Consider the following 21,473-nt stretch of genomic DNA (forward strand, 5'->3'; position numbering starts at 1 on the left):
TATATAAAGGAAAAGGAATTTGTGCTGTATTGGTTTAGAAAGAATTTTGTTCCTATTATTTTCTGATAGATTTCAATGGATTACCATATTAATACTGCTATATTTTACTGTAAGAACTCGTCAGTTGCCCTACAAATACATACAAACAAATGCACACATACATTTCCCCTTATAACACCACACACACACATATATATATATATATATATATATATATACACATACATTATATATCACATGCATAATTATAAACCTACATGGCAACAGAAGATCTGGGCTAGACCAGTCTCCTGGAGCTCTGAGCCCAGTAGACACAACATTTCTGCACCATTACAGCTACCACAAATAGCTAATTGCACATTATCATTTTGTTATGTCTTTTACATAAGCAATTACTGAACTAAAACATATATTATCAGCAAATTACTTTATATATATATATATATATATATATATATATATATATATATATATATCTATATCTATATATCCCTCAAGAAAAATAGTTGTATTTTTATGTTATTCTCACAAATATATGATACATTTGTCTCTGTAAAAATAATTTATTTCTGGAAAGACACAGTTCAATTCAGAAACACATAAAATATGAATATCACCATGGGAGAATTCCAAATGGAATATTACAGTTTTTCACAAATACTAAGTGGAAATAAGTAAATAAGAGGAAATGCAGGTGGTAGAAAATACCATATGTTAACGTGTTTACTGACTTATGAACAATATAAAATATAATGAAGGTCATCCTGATAATATCATGAACTGTTTTTTTTACTTGGTATGTGTCCATTTTTTTATATGAAAACATGAAACATGTGTTTTTTGCAATTAATTAAAAAAATCCTCCTCTATAATTTAAACAAGAACAATTTACATGGGTAAATGAAATCATTTTTGACTGATATAAATCCACACATCTTAAAACAATATATTTATTTATTTTTCTTTTTATTATTTAAAATATGAAAAAAGGGAAGCTATGAAAGATGACAACAGATAAATTACAAAATGTAATTAAAACAATTAAATACAACTTATAGAATTCAGTATTCATGTTTGCTTAAAATAAAAAGTTAATATTTGATGATCTAATATAAAATGAAATGATTGAATGTAGCATTAGAATGGTACATAACTGGAAAAAGGGAAAAAACAATACTATACACTTGACAACATTCAACATTCTTTGTTGGAAAAAAAAAAAGAAACATGTTGCTAATAAATGTATCCATATTCAAATGTGCATATTCTGATGAGTTTGTGGTGCAATAATACAACTATATATTTATTTGTGGCAATTAAACAGAAGTATTCTAATCTTTCAGAAAAAACATTTTGAATTGATTTTCAAATTATTTGAGTTTTCAATTTCATCAGCTATGACCCATTGAAAACCTCTCTAGCTAGCAGCAGAACGTGGCATTTCAAAAACATTTTCTTAATGTTTTGTGTGTGCTCAAAAGACACGACCAAAAAAACATTATCATATACAATCTTGCATGTTTCTTTCTGCTAAATTTAGAGTTCTGCGGCCAAAGGGGTGCATTAGCTACGCGTGTATTTTTTTCCCCCGCACCTTTTAAACAACGCTGGTATTTAGAGTTCACAGAAGGGCTGCGTTAGGCTCCAAAAAGGGAGCGTATAGCATAATTTACCGGCACTGCAACTCTCAATACCAGCGTTGCTTACGGATGCGGCCAGCTTCAAAAACATGCTCGTGCACGATTCCCCCATAGGAAACAATGGGGCAGTTTGAGCTGAAAAAAAACCTAACACCTGCAAAAAAGCAGCGTTCAGCTCTTAACGCAGCCCCATTGTTTCCTATGGGGAAACACTTCCTAAGGCCTAGATTTGGAGTTTGGCGTTAGCCGTGAAAACCAGCGTTAGAGGCTCCTAACGCTGGTTTTAGGCTACCGCCGGTATTTGGAGTCACTCAAAATAGGGTCTAACGCTCACTTTTCAGCCGCGACTTTTCCATACCGCAGATCCCCTTACGTCAATTGCGTATCCTATCTTTTCAATGGGATCTTTCTAACTCCGGTATTTAGAGTCGTTTCTAACGACAAAACTCCAGCCGCAGGAAAAAAGTCAGTAGTTAAGAGCTTTCTGGGCTAACGCCGGTTTATAAAGCTCTTAACTACTGTACTCTAAAGTACACTAACACCCATAAACTACCTATGTACCCCTAAACCGAGGTCCCCCCACATCGCCGACACAATAAAAAATTTTAACCCCTAATCTGCCGACCACCACCTACATTATCCTTATGTACCCCAATCTGCTGCCCCTAACACCGCCGACCCCTGTATTATATTTATTAACCCCTAATCTGCCCCCCTCAACGTCGCCTCCACCTGCCTACACTTATTAACCCCTAATCTGCCGACCGCAAAGCGCCGCCACCTACGTTATCCTTATGTACCCCTAATCTGCTGCCCCTAACACCGCCGACCCCTATATTATATTTATTAACCCCTAATCTGCCCCCCTCAATGTCGCCTCCACCTGCCTACACTTATTAACCCCTAATCTGCCGACCGCAAAGCGCCGCCACCTACGTTATCCTTATGTACCCCTAATCTGCTGCCCCTAACACCGCCGACCCCTATATTATATTTATTAACCCCTAATCTGCCCCCCTCAATGTCGCCTCCACCTGTCTACACTTATTAACCCCTAATCTGCCGACCGGACCTGAGCGCTACTATAATAAAGTTATTAACCCCTAATCCGCCTAACTAACCCTATAATAAATAGTATTAACCCCTAATCTGCCCTCCCTAACATCGCCGACACTTAACTTCAATTATTAACCCCTAATCTGCCGACTGGAGCTCACCGCTACTCTAATAAATGTATTAACCCCTAAAGCTAAGTCTAACCCTAACACTAACACCCCCCTAAGTTAAATATAATTTACATCTAACGAAATGAATTATCTCTTATTAAATAAATTATTCCTATTTAAAGCTAAATACTTACCTGTAAAATAAATCCTAATATAGCTACAATATAAATTATAATTATATTTAAGCTATTTTAGGATTAATATTTATTTGACAGGCAACTTTGCAATTATTTTAACCAGGTACAATAGCTATTAAATAGTTAAGAACTATTTAATAGCTACCTAGTTAAAATAATTACAAAATTACCTGTAAAATAAATCCTAACCTAAGTTACAATTAAACCTAACACTATACTATCATTAAATTAATTAAATACAATACCTACAATTACCTACAATTAAACCTAACACTACACTATCAATAAATAAATTAAATACAATTCCTACAAATAACTACAATGAAATAAACTAACTAAAGTACAAAAAATAAAAAAGAACTAAGTTACAAAAAATAAAAAAATATTTACAAACATAAGAAAAATATTACAACAATTTTAAACTAATTACACCTACTCTAAGCCCCCTAATAAAACAACAAAGACCCCCAAAATAAAAAATGCCCTACCCTATTCTAAATTACTAAAGTTCAAAGCTCTTTTACCTTACCAGCCCTGAACAGGGCCCTTTGCGGGGCATGCCCCAAGAAGTTCAGCTCTTTTGCCTGTAAAAAAAAACATACAATACCCCCCCCAACATTACAACCCACCACCCACATACCCCTAATCTAACCCAAACCCCCCTTAAATAAACCTAACACTAAGCCCCTGAAGATCTTCCTACCTTATCTTCACCTTGCCAGGTTCACCGATCCGTCCTGAAGAGCTCCTCCGATGTCCTGATCCAAGCCCAAGCGGGGGGCTGAAGAGGTCCATGATCCGGCTGAAGTCTTCATCCAAGCGGGAGCTGAAGAGGTCCATGATCCGGATGAAGTCTTCATCCAAGCGGGAGCTGAAGAGGTCCATGATCCGGATGAAGTCTTCAATCAACGGCATCTTCAATCTTCTTTCTTCCGGATCCATCTTGCAGACCTCCGACGCGGAACATCCTCTTCTCCCGACGCCTACTAGCCGAATGACTGTTCCTTTAAGGGACATCATCCAAGATGGCGTCCCTCGAATTCCGATTGGCTGATAGGATTCTATCAGCCAATCGGAATTAAGGTAGGAATATTCTGATTGGCTAATGGAATCAGCCAATCAGAATCAAGTTCAATCCGATTGGCTGATCCAATCAGCCAATCAGATTGAGCTCGCATTCTATTGGCTGATCGGAACAGATTAGGGGTTAATAAGTGTAGACAGGTGGAGGCGACGTTGAGGGGGGCAGATTAGGGGTTAATAAATATAATATAGGGGTCGGCGGTGTTAGGGGCAGCAGATTAGGGGTACATAAGGATAACGTAGGTGGCGGCGATTTGCGGTCGGCAGATTAGGGGTTAATAAGTGTAGGCAGGTGGAGGCGACATTGAGGGGGGCAGATTAGGGGTTAATAAGTGTAAGGTTAGGGGTGTTTAGACTCGGGGTACATGTTAGTGTGTTAGGTGCAGACTTAGGAGGTGTTTCCGCATAGCAAACAATGGGGCTGCGTTAGGAGCTGAACGCGGCTTTTTTGCAGGTGTTAGGTTTTTTTTCAGCTCAAACAGCCCCATTGTTTCCTATGGGAGAATCGTGCACGAGCACGTTTTTGAGGCTGGCCGCTTGCGTAAGCAACTCTGGTATCGAGAGTTGAAGCTGCGTTAAAAAAGCTCTACGCTCCTTTTTGGAGCCTAACGCAGCCTTTATGTGGACTCTCAATACCAGAGTTATTTTTATGGTGCGGCCAGAAAAAAGCCGGCGTTAGTTTTTCGGGTCGTTACCGACAAAACTCCATATCTAGCCGAAAGTCTGCACCTAACACCCTAACATGTACCCCGAGTCTAAACACCCCTAACCTTACACTTATTAACCCCTAATCTGCCGCCCCCGCTATCGCTGACCCCTGCATTATACAATTAAACCCTAATCTGACGCTCCGTACACCGCCGCAACCTACAGTATCCCTATGAACCCCTAATCTGCTACCCCTAACCCCCACCGACCCCTATATTATATTTATTAACCCCTAATCTGCCCCCCCCAATGTCACCGCTACCTACCTACAATTATTAACCCCTAATCTGCCGACCGGACCTCACCGCTACTCTAATAAATGTATTAACCCCTAAAGCTAAGTCTAACCCTAACACCCCCCTAAGTTAAATATAATTTTTATCTAATGAAATAAAATAATTCTTATTAAATAAATTATTCCTATTTAAAGCTAAATACTTACCTGTAAAATAAACCCTAATATAGCTACAATATAAATAATAATTATATTGTACCTATTTTAGGATTAATATTTATTTTACAGGCAACTTTGTATTTATTTTAACGAGGTACAATAGCTATTAAATAGTTAATAACTATTTAATAGCTACCTAGTTAAAATAATTACCAAATTACCTGTAAAATAAATCCTAACCTAAGTTACAATTAAACCTAACATTACACTATCAATAAATTAATTAAATAAACTACCTACAATTATCTACAATTAAATCAACTAAACTAAATTACAAAAAAAACCCACTAAATTACAAAAAATAAAAAAAGATTACAAGAATTTTAAACTAATTACACCTACTCTAAGCCCCCTAAAAAAATAACAAAGCCCCCCAAAATAAAAAAATGCCCTACCCTATTCTACAATAAAAATTGTAAAGCTCTTTTACCTTACCAGCCCTTAAAAGGGCCTTTTGCGGGGCATGCCCCAAAGAATTCTGCTCTTTTGCCTGTAAAAAAAACCATACAATACCCCTCCCCCAACATTACAACCCACCACCCACATACCCCTAATCTAACCCAAACCCCCCTTAAATAAACCTAACACTAAGCCCCTGAAGATCTCCCTACCTTGTCTTCACCACGCCGGGTATCACTGATCCGTGCAGAAGAGGGTCCGAAGTCTTCATCCAATCCGGGCGATGTCTTCATCCAAGCGGGGGCTGAAGAGGTCCATCATCCGGCTGAAGTCTTCATCCAAGCGGGGGCTGAAGAGGTTCATCATCCGGCTGAAGTTTTCATCCAAGCGGGGGCTGAAGAGGTCCATCATCCGGCTGAAGTCTTCTATCAAGCGGCATTTTCAATCTTCTTTCTTCCGGATCCATCTTCATCCCGCCGACGCGGAACATCCTTCCTCCGCGACGAACTCCCAACGAATGAAAGTTCCTTTAAGGGACGTCATCCAAGATGGCGTCCCTTGAATTCCGATTGGCTGATAGGATTGAATCAGCCAATCGGAATTAAGGTAGGAAAATTCTGATTGGCTGATTGAATCAGCCAATCAGATTCAAGTTCAATCCAATTGGCTGATTGGATCAGCCAATCAGATTGAGCTTGCATTCTATTGGCTGATCGGAACAGCCAATAGAATGCAAGCTCAATCTGATTGGCTGATTGGATCAGCCAATCGGATTGAACTTGAATCTGATTGGCTGATTCCATCAGCCAATCAGATTATTCCTACCTTAATTCCGATTGGCTGATAGAATCCTATCAGCCAATCGGAATTAGAGGGACGCCATCTTGGATGACGTCCCTTAAAGGAACCTTCATTCGTCGGGAGTTCGTCGTGGAGGAAGGATGTTCCGCGTCGGCGGGATGAAGATGGAGCCGGAAGAAAGAAGATTGAAGATGCCGCTTGATAGAAGACTTCAGCCAGATGATGGACCCCTTTAGCCCCCGCTTGGATGAAGACTTCAGCCGGATGATGGACCTCTTCAGCCCCTGCTTGGATGAAGACATCGCCCGGATAGGATGAAGACTTCTGACCCTCTTCTGGACGGATCGGTGATACCCGGCGTGGTGAAGACAAGGTAGGGAGATCTTCAGGGGCTTAGTGTTAAGTTTATTTAAGGGGGGTTTGGGTTAGATTAGGGGTATGTGGCTTGTGGGTTGTAATGTTGGGGGGGTATTGTATGGTTTTTTTTACAGGCAAAAGAGCAGAATTCTTTGGGGCATGCCCCGCAAAAGGCCCTTTTAAGGGCTGGTAAGGTAAAAGAGCTTTACAATTTTTATTGTAGAATAGGGTAGGGCATTTTTTTATTTTGGGGGGCTTTGTTATTTTATTAGGGGGCTTAGAGTAGGTGTAATTAGTTTAAAATTGTTGTAATATTTTTATAATGTTTGTAAATTATTGTTTTTTTTGTAACTTAGTTCTTTTTTTATTTTTTGTTCATTTATTTTAGTAGCAGTGAGGTCCGGTCGGCAGATTAGGGGTTAATAATTGTAGGTAGGTAGCGGCGACGTTGGGGGGGGCAGATTAGGGGTTAATAAATATTATGTAGGTGTCGGCGGTCTTAGGGGCAGCAGATTAGGGGTACATAGGGATAATGTAGGTGGCGGCAGTGTGGGGTCGGCAGATTAGGGGTTAAAAAATTTAATAGAGTGGCGGCGGTGTGGGGGATCTCAGTTTAGGGGTGCATAGGTAGTTTATTGGTGTAAGTGTACTTTAGAGCACAGTAGTTAAGAGCTTTTTGAACCGGCGTTAGCCCAGAAAGCTCTTAACTCCTGGCTTTTCTCTGCGGCTGGAGTCTTGTCGTTAGATTTCTAACGCTCACTTCAGCCAAGACTCTAAATACTGGCATTAGAAAGATCCCATTGAAAAGATAGGATACGCAAATGGTGTAGGGGGATCTGCGGTATGGAAAAGTCGCGGCTGGAAAGTGAGCGTTAGACCCTTTCCTGACTGACTCTAAATACCAGCGGGCGGCCAAAACCAGCTTTAGGACCCCCTAACGCTGGTTTTGACGGCTAACGCAGAACTCTAAATCTAGGCGTTTGTGATTTATCTCCTGCCTATGATGATTTTAGGAATCAATATTATCTTGCATTATTATGCAGTTCTTAATAAAATAATAAGTTTAAATACTTTATATGCATATGATGGTAAAGTACTTCAAATGTTGTAAATATAATGATTAAAGCATTAGAATTCACATATTTTTAATATTATCTGTGACAAGAGAGCATATCCTTTCTTTTGCCTGAAAGGTGCCTGACAGGTTCTTTCATTTTGATATTCATTTGACTATACTGGTAATCTTGTTTGCTTGTACAGGTGTGTTTTCTGTGAAAGATGGTTGAACAATGGGGCTTGAATCAATGAATAAGATGTTTTTACGGTTATTCAAGTTGATTGAAATGGGATTTCCTATTAGAATGTTACCATTTGATATTCCAATGTTAACATTTATTTTTATAATGTTTTAAAGGGATATAAAACACAAACATATTTTCTTTTGTAATTCAGATTGAACATACCATTTAAAAAAGTTTCCAAATTTCTTCCATTATCAAATGTCCTTCATTCCCATGATTTTCTGTGTTAAAGAGAAACCTAGGAAAGCATAAATAAATAAAACAAGACTGATATACTTAACTGGGCTAAAAGAGGCTGCTCCTAGGTGGTAATTTGCATTAACTACACATCATTTTTTTGGGAAGCCCAGTTTTGCCTTTTGGTCTGAGTCTGACAGTGGTAAAAAAGCTGATTTAACAGGGCTTGTAATTTCTCTGACAAATGTAAGTAATCATTTGGCATCATCTATACTTAGGACTGTATTTGTATTGTGCATTTAGTCATCATCCTGTCACTGGGAATTGAAAGATTTGGATATAGGGCACAGGACATATTTTTTCAATAAACCATTTTTATATTTTAATATTGTTTTAAGTTGAAATTTAGAAGAATTAAAATATATTGTTATACTCGAACCAGCTTTGAAAAACAAGGTGGACAATTTTGCTTCTAGGGGAAATTACACTTATTGTTCTTTAGCATTTATTTATAGTTTTATTTTTGTTTTGGATTTTATCCTGCACTTTACTGGTATTTTTACCAGTCATTCTATAGAAACATTCAAATGGGAAAAAAACAAGTCAAGGAAAACGTAATAGTTTGTTTTCACATGCATAAAATTATAATAATAACCCTAAATAGTAAACAAAAATATTATTATTATCATGGACTTGATGGTAGTATAATGTCAGTCCAGGAAGGGACGTTAAGGTTGGGAAGTGGCTGGAAGGTATACACAGTACCAGATCAATGATTAAACCCAGGATGTGGCCAATCAAATGGCCTAGGCATAGTTAGGCAATCAAGTTCGGCAACTTTCAAACAAAGTAAGGGACCAAATCACAATGCAATAGAGTAGTACAGTCCAAGTCAATATTTAGCACAGACGGGAAATTAACAAAGCAAAAATCATGTCCAGAAGAATTGTCAAAGCCAATCCAAGGGTCAGAAGATTGCGGACATGTAAGATACCAAGGGAAATCCGGAAGAATAGTCAAGAAACAATCAGAATGGTCAACAGTAATTGCAATCCACAATAATAGTGCCCCCAGAATATACTATGATACACGGACACAGAAAAACAACTGTACAAGCATTAAATAGCATGTCAGCCGACAGGAATTAGTGCACCACAGAGGGACAGGGACTTAGTGTTCCATGTTAGCATGGTAGAAATAACTGTGATCCTGAGCAACAGTTAGCATGCAAAAAACATCAAAGTCCATAGCGAGACCTGCAAGTCCATAGCGAGACCTGCCCAGAAGACAGAGAATGGCACAGCATAGTTCTGCCTGAATGTAAGGAGCGGGGGCCCCCAGACATGCTAACTCCTACTGTGACATTACCCCCTCTCAGGGACCTTACAGGGATTCTGAGAGAATTGATGGTGTAGGGCTTAAATTGGTCTAGGAGCATGCAGATTATCAGATGGTATCCAAGATGAAATATTGGGTGTATTTGTAAAAAGGAAGGAAAAACCAGATGATAGGCTACAGGATTAATCTTATGGAGTATGCGAAAAGGTCCCACAAAATGAGGACCCTGTTTCGTAGAATATTTCGAGATGTTTAGTGGATAGTGAAACCAAGTTTCCTAGACAAAGTTGGGAAATATCCATCATTTACAATTGGCATATAACTGGTATTTTTCTGAGATGAGGAGGAGGAGAAGAAGACCTTTGATTTGTCTCTAATAATGCTGCAAAGTGACAGTATGCCTGATAGCAGCAGGAACTCTGAAAGTAGAAGCTTCAATAGGAAAGGTTCAGGGTTGATATCCCAAGGCTGCCAGAAAGGGTGTAGTATGTTGGGCTGTGTAATATAAGGAACTATGAGCAAACTCTGCCAAGGGTAAAAGTTCAGACTAGTTGATGTGGGAAGTAGTATTGTAATTCTTAAAGTAAGCCTCAAGATCTTGGGTAATCCTTTCATTTTGACCATTGGTCTCTGGGTGACAAGTTGTTGATAAGGAGATAATAATCTTTAAATTTTGACAGACTGCTTTCCAGAATCCAGAGAGAAACTGAGGTCCTCTGTCAGAAACAATATTTGTGGATAAGCCATGTACACAAAGAATATGAACAAGGTTGCTAATCTCGGAGCAGAAGGCAAACCAGGGAGTGGTATAAAGTGTGCCATCTTGGAATACCTGTCCACAATCACCCAGATTACTGTGTAATATTGTGATTTGGGTAGGTCTGTGATAAAGTCTATACTCAAGTGAGTCCAAGGTTGGTCACAGACAGGCAAAGGAATCAACTGACCACAAGGGAGTTGTCAATGCACTTTATTTACAGCACAAAGAAAACAGGCAGATACAATTTCTTGAGTGTCATGGGAAATTGATGGCCACCAAACTCTTTTTAGGCATCTTAGGGTCTTTGCATAGCCAGTATGATCAGGAAGTTTATTATCGTGTGCCCAAGTCAACAGTATCTCCCTTAGGAGGCATAAACAGTTTGTCTGTAGGAGGAGTTTATTCGGGAGAAAGATGTGTCTGGGCTGTGACTAACAGTTGAAGGAGCCCTGTAGTAAGGGAGACTATAATCTTATGCTGAGTGATAATGTGTTTGGAAGTTGCATCCCTGGATTTTTCAAAATTAAATTGTCAAGAGAGAGCATCGGCTTTACAATTCTTTGAGCCAGGGATATATGACATGATGACATTGGATCTGGTGAAGAATAAAGACCATCAAGTCTACCTTGCATTTAATTGTCTTGCAGATGGTACATATAAATGATTCTTGGGATTTGTCAGCTTAGAAAGGGTATGGGAATATCCTCCAACAAGTGCCTCTCTCCATTTTGTTAAAGCCAACTTTATGACTAGAAGTTCTTTATTTGCTACATCATAATTTAACTCTGGTTTAAAGAATTTAATTGAAAGGAAAGCTACAGGGTGGATTCTGCTGGTGGATGGACTTCTCTGGGATAGTACCACTCCAGCAACAATATCTGTGGTGTTTACTTCCACAATAATTATATAATATATTGCCATGATAAATCTGAATGCTGCAGTATGGATGTGTAACAAAATATTTATAGACAGAGCTTTTTTGACCATTTATTGCAGGAATTTGGTTGAGTTGTTAAAGCAACCAATGCAGGTGTGATTGCTGCAAAGTTTTGGATGAAACGCCTGTAATAATTGACAAACTTCACAAATATCTGAATGCCTCTGACAATTTTAGGTAAGGGGGCAATGTTGAATAGTTGAAAGCTTATCTGAAACCATCACAAAACTTGATGAGGAAATATGTAGCTAAGGAAGGGGATAGTATGCTGGTGAAAAAGGTATTTTTCAATCTTCCAATAAAGTTGGTTTTGTCAAAATCTTTAGAGTACAGCTTGTACATGTGTTCAGGTACGGACTTAGAAGAAATGTATATATCATCCAGCTATACTATTAAAAATCTATTTAAAATGTCCTTGAATATATCATTGACAAATCTTTGGAAGACAGTTGGAGTGTGATAAGGTATTCATAGTGTCCATATCCGGTGTAAAAAGCTGTCTTCAATTCATCCTCCGCATTTATTCTGATAAAATTGTATACCCATCTAAGATCCAACTTGGTGAAAAAGTTGACTCCACAAAGATAGTTAAAGAGTTCTACAATCAGAGGTAGGGGATAACAGTCTTTGATTGTGATGCAATTCAATTTACAGTAATCTTTGCAGAACTGGAGACATCCATTTTTTTTCTTCAAGGAAAAAATCCCCTGCTCTGCTGGTGAAGAAGATGGTCTAATAAAGCTTTTTTGAGATTTGTCTCTAAATATTCTCAGAGAGCTGATATACTTCAGGAAAGTTTTCTTCTGTGAAAAGCACACTGGTCTAAAAGAGGCTGCTTCCGGGTGGTAAATCGCCATAGAACAAGCCACTGAGCTGTTGTTCGTTCCTGGTAGAGCGCTTCTCTCTTTGTATGCAAATTATTATGACCCTGGGGAAGTCTCCCTATGGGTGATGGGGGAAACCAGACGTGGACTCCTTGCCCAGTGTGCTTAGAGGAATGTGGCTGCACCTCACTGACGAGGCCCATAGGAGGCCGAAACGATCGTCTGGGGTTGTCATGTTCCTTGTTCAGAGGAGAATTGCCTGGTATTTCGGGGCTGGACTGACCTTAATTGGCAGGATCAGACTGATATACTTCAGGAAAGTTTTCTTCTGTGAAAAGCACACTGGTCTAAAAGAGGCTGCTTCCGGAGGGTAAATCGCCATAGAACAAGCAACTGAGCTGTTGTTCGTTCCTGGTAGAGCGCTTCTCTCTTTGTATGCAAATTATTATGACCCTGGGGAAGTCTCCCTATGGGTGATGGGGGAAACCAGACGTGGACTCCTTGCCCAGTGTGCTTAGAGGAATGTGGCTGCACCTCACTGACGAGGCCCATAGGAGGCCGAAACGATCGTCTGGGGTTGTCATGTTCCTTGTTCAGAGGAGAATTGCCTGGTATTTCGGGGCTGGACTGACCTTAATTGGCAGGATCAGACTGATATACTTCAGGAAAGTTTTCTTCCGTGAAAAGCACACTGGTCTAAAAGAGGCTGCTTCCGGGTGGTAAATCGCCATAGAACAAGCCACTGAGCTGTTGTTCGTTCCTGGTAGAGCGCTTCTCTCTTTGTATGCAAATTATTATGACCCTGGGGAAGTCTCCCTATGGGTGATGGGGGAAACCAGACGTGGACTCCTTGCCCAGTGTGCTTAGAGGAATGTGGCTGCACCTCACTGACGAGGCCCATAGGAGGCCGAAACGATCGTCTGGGGTTGTCATGTTCCTTGTTCAGAGGAGAATTGCCTGGTATTTCGGGGCTGGACTGACCTTAATTGGCAGGATCAGACTGATATACTTCAGGAAAGTTTTCTTCTGTGAAAAGCACACTGGTCTAAAAGAGGCTGCTTCCGGGTGGTAAATCGCCATAGAACAAGCCACTGAGCTGTTGTTCGTTCCTGGTAGAGCGCTTCTCTCTTTGTATGCAAATTATTATGACCCTGGGGAAGTCTCCCTATGGGTGATGGGGGAAACCAGACGTGGACTCCTTGCCCAGTGTGCTTAGAGGAATGTGGCTGCACCTCACTGACGAGGCCCATAGGAGGCCGAAACGATCGTCTGGGGTTGTCATGTTCCTTGTTCAGAGGAGAATTGCCTGGTATTTCGGGGCTGGGCTGACCTTAATTGGCAGGATCAGACTGATATACTTCAGGAAAGTTTTCTTCTGTGAAAAGCACACTGGTCTAAAAGAGGCTGCTTCCGGGTGGTAAATCGCCATAGAACAAGCCACTGAGCTGTTGTTCATTCCTGGTAGAGCGCTTCTCTCTTTGTATGCAAATTATTATGACCCTGGGGAAGTCTCCCTATGGGTGATGGGGAAACCAGACGTGGACTCCTTGCCCAGTGTGCTTAGAGGAATGTGGCTGCACCTCACTGACGAGGCCCATAGGAGGCCGAAACGATCGTCTGGGGTTGTCATGTTCCTTGTTCAGAGGAGAATTGCCTGGTATTTCGGGGCTGGACTGACCTTAATTGGCAGGATCAGACTGATATACTTCAGGAAAGTTTTCTTCTGTGAAAAGCACACTGGTCTAAAAGAGGCTGCTTCCGGGTGGTAAATCGCCATAGAACAAGCCACTGAGCTGTTGTTCGTTCCTGGTAGAGCGCTTCTCTCTTTGTATGCAAATTATTATGACCCTGGGGAAGTCTCCCTATGGGTGATGGGGGAAACCAGATGTGGACTCCTTGCCCAGTGTGCTTAGAGGAATGTGGCTGCACCTCACTGACGAGGCCCATAGGAGGCCGAAACGATTATCTGGGGTTGTCATGTTCCTTGTTCAGAGGAGAATTGCCTGGTATTTCAGGGCTGGACTGACCTTAATTGGCAGGATCAGACTGATATACTTCAGGAAAGTTTTCTTCTGTGAAAAGCACACTGGTCTAAAAGAGGCTGCTTCCGGGTGGTAAATCGCCATAGAACAAGCCACTGAGCTGTTGTTCGTTCCTGGTAGAGCGCTTCTCTCTTTGTATGCAAATTATTATGACCCTGGGGAAGTCTCCCTATGGGTGATGGGGGAAACCAGACGTGGACTCCTTGCCCAGTGTGCTTAGAGGAATGTGGCTGCACCTCACTGACGAGGCCCATAGGAGGACGAAACGATCGTCTGGGGTTGTCATGTTCCTTGTTCAGAGGAGAATTGCCTGGTATTTCGGGGCTGGACTGACCTTAATTGGCAGGATCAGACTGATATACTTCAGGAAAGTTTTCTTCTGTGAAAAGCACACTGGTCTAAAAGAGGCTGCTTCCGGAGGGTAAATCGCCATAGAACAAGCAACTGAGCTGTTGTTCGTTCCTGGTTGAGCGCTTCTCTCTTTGTATGCAAATTATTATGACCCTGGGGAAGTCTCCCTATGGGTGATGGGGGAAACCAGACGTGGACTCCTTGCCCAGTGTGCTTAGAGGAATGTGGCTGCACCTCACTGACGAGGCCCATAGGAGGCCGAAACGATCGTCTGGGGTTGTCATGTTCCTTGTTCAGAGGAGAATTGCCTGGTATTTCGGGGCTGGACTGACCTTAATTGGCAGGATCAGACTGATATACTTCAGGAAAGTTTTCTTCCGTGAAAAGCACACTGGTCTAAAAGAGGCTGCTTCCGGGTGGTAAATCGCCATAGAACAAGCCACTGAGCTGTTGTTCGTTCCTGGTAGAGCGCTTCTCTCTTTGTATGCAAATTATTATGACCCTGGGGAAGTCTCCCTATGGGTGATGGGGGAAACCAGACGTGGACACCTTGCCCAGTGTGCTTAGAGGAATGTGGCTGCACCTCACTGACGAGGCCCATAGGAGGCCGAAACGATCGTCTGGGGTTGTCATGTTCCTTGTTCAGAGGAGAATTGCCTGGTATTTCGGGGCTGGACTGACCTTAATTGGCAGGATCAGACTGATATACTTCAGGAAAGTTTTCTTCTGTGAAAAGCACACTGGTCTAAAAGAGGCTGCTTCCGGGTGGTAAATCGCCATAGAACAAGCCACTGAGCTGTTGTTCGTTCCTGGTAGAGCGCTTCTCTCTTTGTATGCAAATTATTATGACCCTGGGGAAGTCTCCCTATGGGTGATGGGGGAAACCAGACGTGGACACCTTGCCCAGTGTGCTTAGAGGAATGTGGCTGCACCTCACTGACGAGGCCCATAGGAGGCCGAAACGATCGTCTGGGGTTGTCATGTTCCTTGTTCAGAGGAGAATTGCCTGGTATTTCGGGGCTGGACTGACCTTAATTGGCAGGATCAGACTGATATACTTCAGGAAAGTTTTCTTCTGTGAAAAGCACACTGGTCTAAAAGAGGCTGCTTCCGGGTGGTAAATCACCATAGAACAAGCCACTGAGCTGTTGTTCGTTCCTGGTAGAGCGCTTCTCTCTTTGTATGCAAATTATTATGACCCTGGGGAAGTCTCCCTATGGGTGATGGGGGAAACCAGACGTGGACTCCTTGCCCAGTGTGCTTAGAGGAATGTGGCTGCACCTCACTGACGAGGCCCATAGGAGGCCGAAACGATCGTCTGGGGTTGTCATGTTCCTTGTTCAGAGGAAAATTGCCTGGTATTTCGGGGCTGGACTGACCTTAATTGGCAGGATCAGACTGATATACTTCAGGAAAGTTTTCTTCTGTGAAAAGCACACTGGTCTAAAAGAGGCTGCTTCCGGGTGGTAAATCGCCATAGAACAAGCCACTGAGCTGTTGTTCGTTCCTGGTAGAGCGCTTCTCTCTTTGTATGCAAATTATTATGACCCTGGGGAAGTCTCCCTATGGGTGATGGGGGAAACCAGACGTGGACTCCTTGCCCAGTGTGCTTAGAGGAATGTGGCTGCACCTCACTGACGAGGCCCATAGGAGGCCGAAACGATCGTCTGGGGTTGTCATGTTCCTTGTTCAGAGGAGAATTGCCTGGTATTTCGGGGCTGGACTGACCTTAATTGGCAGGATCAGACTGATATACTTCAGGAAAGTTTTCTTCTGTGAAAAGCACACTGGTCTAAAAGAGGCTGCTTCCGGGTGGTAAATCGCCATAGAACAAGCCACTGAGCTGTTGTTCGTTCCTGGTAGAGCGCTTCTCTCTTTGTATGCAAATTATTATGACCCTGGGGAAGTCTCCCTATGGGTGATGGGGGAAACCAGACGTGGACTCCTTGCCCAGTGTGCTTAGAGGAATGTGGCTGCACCTCACTGACGAGGCCCATAGGAGGCCGAAACGATCGTCTGGGGTTGTCATGTTCCTTGTTCAGAGGAGAATTGCCTGGTATTTCGGGGCTGGACTGACCTTAATTGGCAGGATCAGACTGATATACTTCAGGAAAGTTTTCTTCTGTGAAAAGCACACTGGTCTAAAAGAGGCTGCTTCCGGGTGGTAAATCGCCATAGAACAAGCCACTGAGCTGTTGTTCGTTCCTGGTAGAGCGCTTCTCTCTTTGTATGCAAATTATTATGACCCTGGGGAAGTCTCCCTATGGGTGATGGGGGAAACCAGACGTGGACTCCTTGCCCAGTGTGCTTAGAGGAATGTGGCTGCACCTCACTGACGAGGCCCATAGGAGGCCGAAACGATCGTCTGGGGTTGTCATGTTCCTTGTTCAGAGGAGAATTGCCTGGTATTTCGGGGCTGGACTGACCTTAATTGGCAGGATCAGACTGATATACTTCAGGAAAGTTTTCTTCTGTGAAAAGCACACTGGTCTAAAAGAGGCTGCTTCCGGGTGGTAAATCGCCATAGAACAAGCCACTGAGCTGTTGTTCGTTCCTGGTAGAGCGCTTCTCTCTTTGTATGCAAATTATTATGACCCTGGGGAAGTCTCCCTATGGGTGATGGGGGAACCAGACGTGGACTCCTTGCCCAGTGTGCTTAGAGGAATGTGGCTGCACCTCACTGACGAGGCCCATAGGAGGCCGAAACGATCGTCTGGGGTTGTCATGTTCCTTGTTCAGAGGAGAATTGCCTGGTATTTCGGGGCTGGACTGACCTTAATTGGCAGGATCAGACTGATATACTTCAGGAAAGTTTTCTTCTGTGAAAAGCACACTGGTCTAAAAGAGGCTGCTTCCGGGTGGTAAATCGCCATAGAACAAGCCACTGAGCTGTTGTTCGTTCCTGGTAGAGTGCTTCTCTCTTTGTATGAAAATTGTATACCCATCTAAGATCCAACTTGGTGAAAAAGTTGACTCCACAAAGATAGTTAAAGAGTTCTACAATCAGAGGTAGGGGATAACAGTCTTTGATTGTGATACAATTCAATTTACAGTAATCTTTGCAGAACTGGAGACATCCATTTTTTTTCTTCAAGGAAAAAATCCCCTGCTCTGCTGGTGAAGAAGATGGTCTAATAAAGCTTTTTTGAGATTTGTCTCTAAATATTCTCAGAGAGCTCTATTTTCAAGTTCCTATATAGAAAACATCTTTCCTTTAGGAATATGGGCTCTGGGAAGAAGAGAGAGCAATCATAATCTCTAAAAGGTTTGTTACCTTTCTGTTTCCTTTTACAAAACACATCCAAAAAAATCTTGGTATTCAACAAGTAACTCAGGAAGTATGACCATAAAAGCCAGGTTACTAGTAGTCGGTTTGGCAACATAGGGTAGACAACGACCAAAGCAATTGTCACTCCATGAGGTGAGTTTTCCTAAGACCCAAGAGACAGTTGGATTATGCCAGGGTAACCCCTGAAGTGTTGATGAGACTAGGTTGAACCTTATTTATTCCCTGTGTAATGCTCTCACTGTTTTACTTAAAGACAGGGTATGGTTGATAAATTATCCTTAGCCTGGCGGTTGGCTGCAGATGGTAGTTATGTGTACAGGAAAAGACTTGGGTTCATTAGGTATGCCATATTGGGAAGCAAAGAATATGTCCATAAACTCGCCTGCTGCCCCAGAATCTATGAGGGCATGGGACTTAATACAGGCATCTCCAATTCTGATGTGGATAGGTACAAAGAGTCTAGACTTCTGAGAGGGTCTGTTCAGGCATAATTCTGCCCCTCAAAAAAGAATTAAGCCCCAGCTTTTCCCGGCCTAGTTGGGCAGTCTTTCAGGAGATGGCCTTTTAAACCACAATATAAACATAGTCCCAGGGAATGTCCACGGAGTTTCTCGGCCTCAGATAAGCAGATTGTCCTAACTTACACAGCATTACCCGAAGCCGTGGCACCCCAGACACACTATCTGCTACTGTTACAATTATATATTTTATTTTTTGGTGCTATAAATGATCCCCTGGTCAAAGACAAAAGCCTAATACTGTAAAATGGCTTTATGACATTAGTATAGACCGGAAGGTAATGAGGTACAATTTACTGACCAGAAACACCTACTTTTTCCTTTCACATTAACAGAAGCGTATATATATATATATATATATATATATATATATATATATATATATATATAGCAGAACAGGATTTATCTTGATTACAAAGGTTGTGGAGGCTGACAACTGGATATTGGAAATCAGGTGAGCAAGTTATTACAGAAGAGTAGTCCAATAACGTTAAAATATAAGGGATTGTGCCAAAACAGAAACACAAGGATCAAGTGGATAGTTCAGGGAAAAGGTTAAAGTTCAGCTACAGGAGATTTAACTCCAAGCACTACATATGAATACAAAAGCATGGTCAGAAAACAACTAGGACTGGCCACATCATTTTTAGACAAGGACAGCACACACCCAGGAACTGTAAATATCCCATAAACGGATCATCAAAAGTGGCATGAAAATGCCTAGTAAAGGGAAATGTGCATACATTTTGGTATATGAATCACTGGGAATGACATGCATAAGAAAAATTCTCAACAAGATTACAAATGAAAATGATAACTACATGATGGGAAAATAATCCAAGCTTTTGGCCCCCACACGTTTTCTGTGAGTTTGAGTGATGTTACATGTGAGGTAAAGATCACTGAAGATAATAAAGATATTAAAACATGTTAATAATAGACATGCAGCAGTTAAAAAAAATAATTTTGGATGTATTTTACAGAACGAATATGTGGAAAAATTTGTTTTCCAAATATTCGTCTGCTGCACTATTCGGTACAGAATATTCAGGAACATTTACATTAGTTTTCATTAAATTAATGTAAATGTTCCTTTGCTACAAGTGAAAAATGTCACCTGTAGCTTTATATTTACCCGGAGAGCTGCTGTAATACTGACCCTCTGTCACAGAACCCAGGGTCGAGCTAATAGGATGCTTAGTGCAGCAGATCCCAGAACCTGTGCTAAAGGACCTTCTCCTTTAAAGGAGGTTCTGGGATCCACAGCGTTAAGCCTCCTGTTAGTGCAACATGGGGCTCTATGTACAAACGATGGGATTACAGCGGCTCTTCAGTGTGCTAGAGGTGAGTATTTAACCCTTAAATCTAATTGAAAGGAAACAAATGAATACTGACAAATTTTGACAGAATCTCTTAGTTTTCATTAAATAAGTTGGAGCATTAGTTCGAATATTAATTTTGTGAAAACAAAATGAATATCTTTGTTTTCGCTTCAAATTTGCATTTGTAACAAAAGGAAGGCACAAGTCTGCTTCCTATATTCTTTTAGAAAGTTGCATTTTAATCCATTAAGTGCATAGTACTTGCTGTGTATTTTAAAATATGCTCTCTAAAGGAAATTTATATCTGCTCATTTTTCATTTCATTTTCTCATTTAATCAGAATTATTTAAAAAATACTTGAAGTTATCTCTTTAGGAAAATATTTACTTATGTTGCTCAAGTTAAAACAGTTATGGTAAAAATAATATTTATTGGCACTAAAAAGCTGAATTATATATTTATATATATTTATCTTATAAGTTCTCAATGTATAATTGTAGCCAACTCAATGTATATGTACCTTGATGTGGGTTTAAAGTCATTGCTGCTTAATATAAAAATAACTCTTATATATATATATATATATATATATATATATATATATATATATATATATATATATATATATATATATTTATTAAAGTGTCTTTTTTTCTTTAAATATTTTAAGGCTCAGGTGGTCTCATACTTTTTTCTTAAAATAAACTACTTTTAAAAGTTAAAAAATAATGAAATGCATTTATTCTTGTTCCTCTCAAAATCAGAGCGTACATGACAATCCCAAAAAAAGCTCAGCATCCATTGGATTAGACTTCATTAATTACATCAATGATATCCACATTTTGTAACATAACATTGGCCTAGATACCTAAAACCTTCTTTGTTAAACTAAAATATAGCTGGTAAACCTTGCAACCACCTCGGTGCAAGAAAATGGTATGATTTGTACCTGCCTCTCGTTAGATCTGCCAGTGATGGAGACCAACTCCATTAAAATTAATGGAGCAGCTTACATCTCGTTGTCCTCCAGCATAGAACCACTTGCACTGTGAAGGATATCAGCATCACAGAAATGTTAAATAATAATAATAATAATAAATAAATACATAAAAACAACATCCTCTATAAACCAGACCACTGTAACAATTGCAGAAAAGAAAACTAGAAAAAAACAAAAAAAGAAAAGAAAGTAAATAACAATATTATCAGCTTTAAGATTGCAAGACATGACCAAGAGACAACAAATTTCACATGGGCAAATGCACCTTTCTAAAACCCTTATGTTGACTCATGATTTAAGTGAAAAAACCTGACCACGACTCGAGAAAACCCGAAAAATACACTATCAAAGCCCTTTTCATGTCTGCCTGATCACCAATACAATACACAGTTCTACCAAGGGAAACTACTTTAACATAACAAACAGACATATTTAACATTTTGAAAACATGATTTCTATGTCTTGTGGTTGTAATTTTTCATTTGCTTTGCAAGAGATCATGATTTGGGTCCCTTACTACAGATATAAATGATAATAGAGGGAACACCAACCTATGATTAGCTAGAAAAGAGAGTTGAAGCAAACTACAAACATGATCTCATCTGATAATGGGACTCCCCGGCCTCCATGAATCAATCCCACTATCACCAAAGACATCAAACATAACATTTTTAGTGTTTAATTTACTGGTAGTATATTTATGATGTATGATGAAACATTATGGAACAGATTACAAGTGGTGCAATATTGGATTTTTTTTGCTTGCACAATAACTGCTCTCAAAGTAAACTTTTAACACGGCCGATTTA

This window comes from Bombina bombina, chromosome 1, assembly GCF_027579735.1.
Source record: "Bombina bombina isolate aBomBom1 chromosome 1, aBomBom1.pri, whole genome shotgun sequence".
Classification (NCBI taxonomy): Eukaryota; Metazoa; Chordata; class Amphibia; order Anura; family Bombinatoridae; genus Bombina; species Bombina bombina.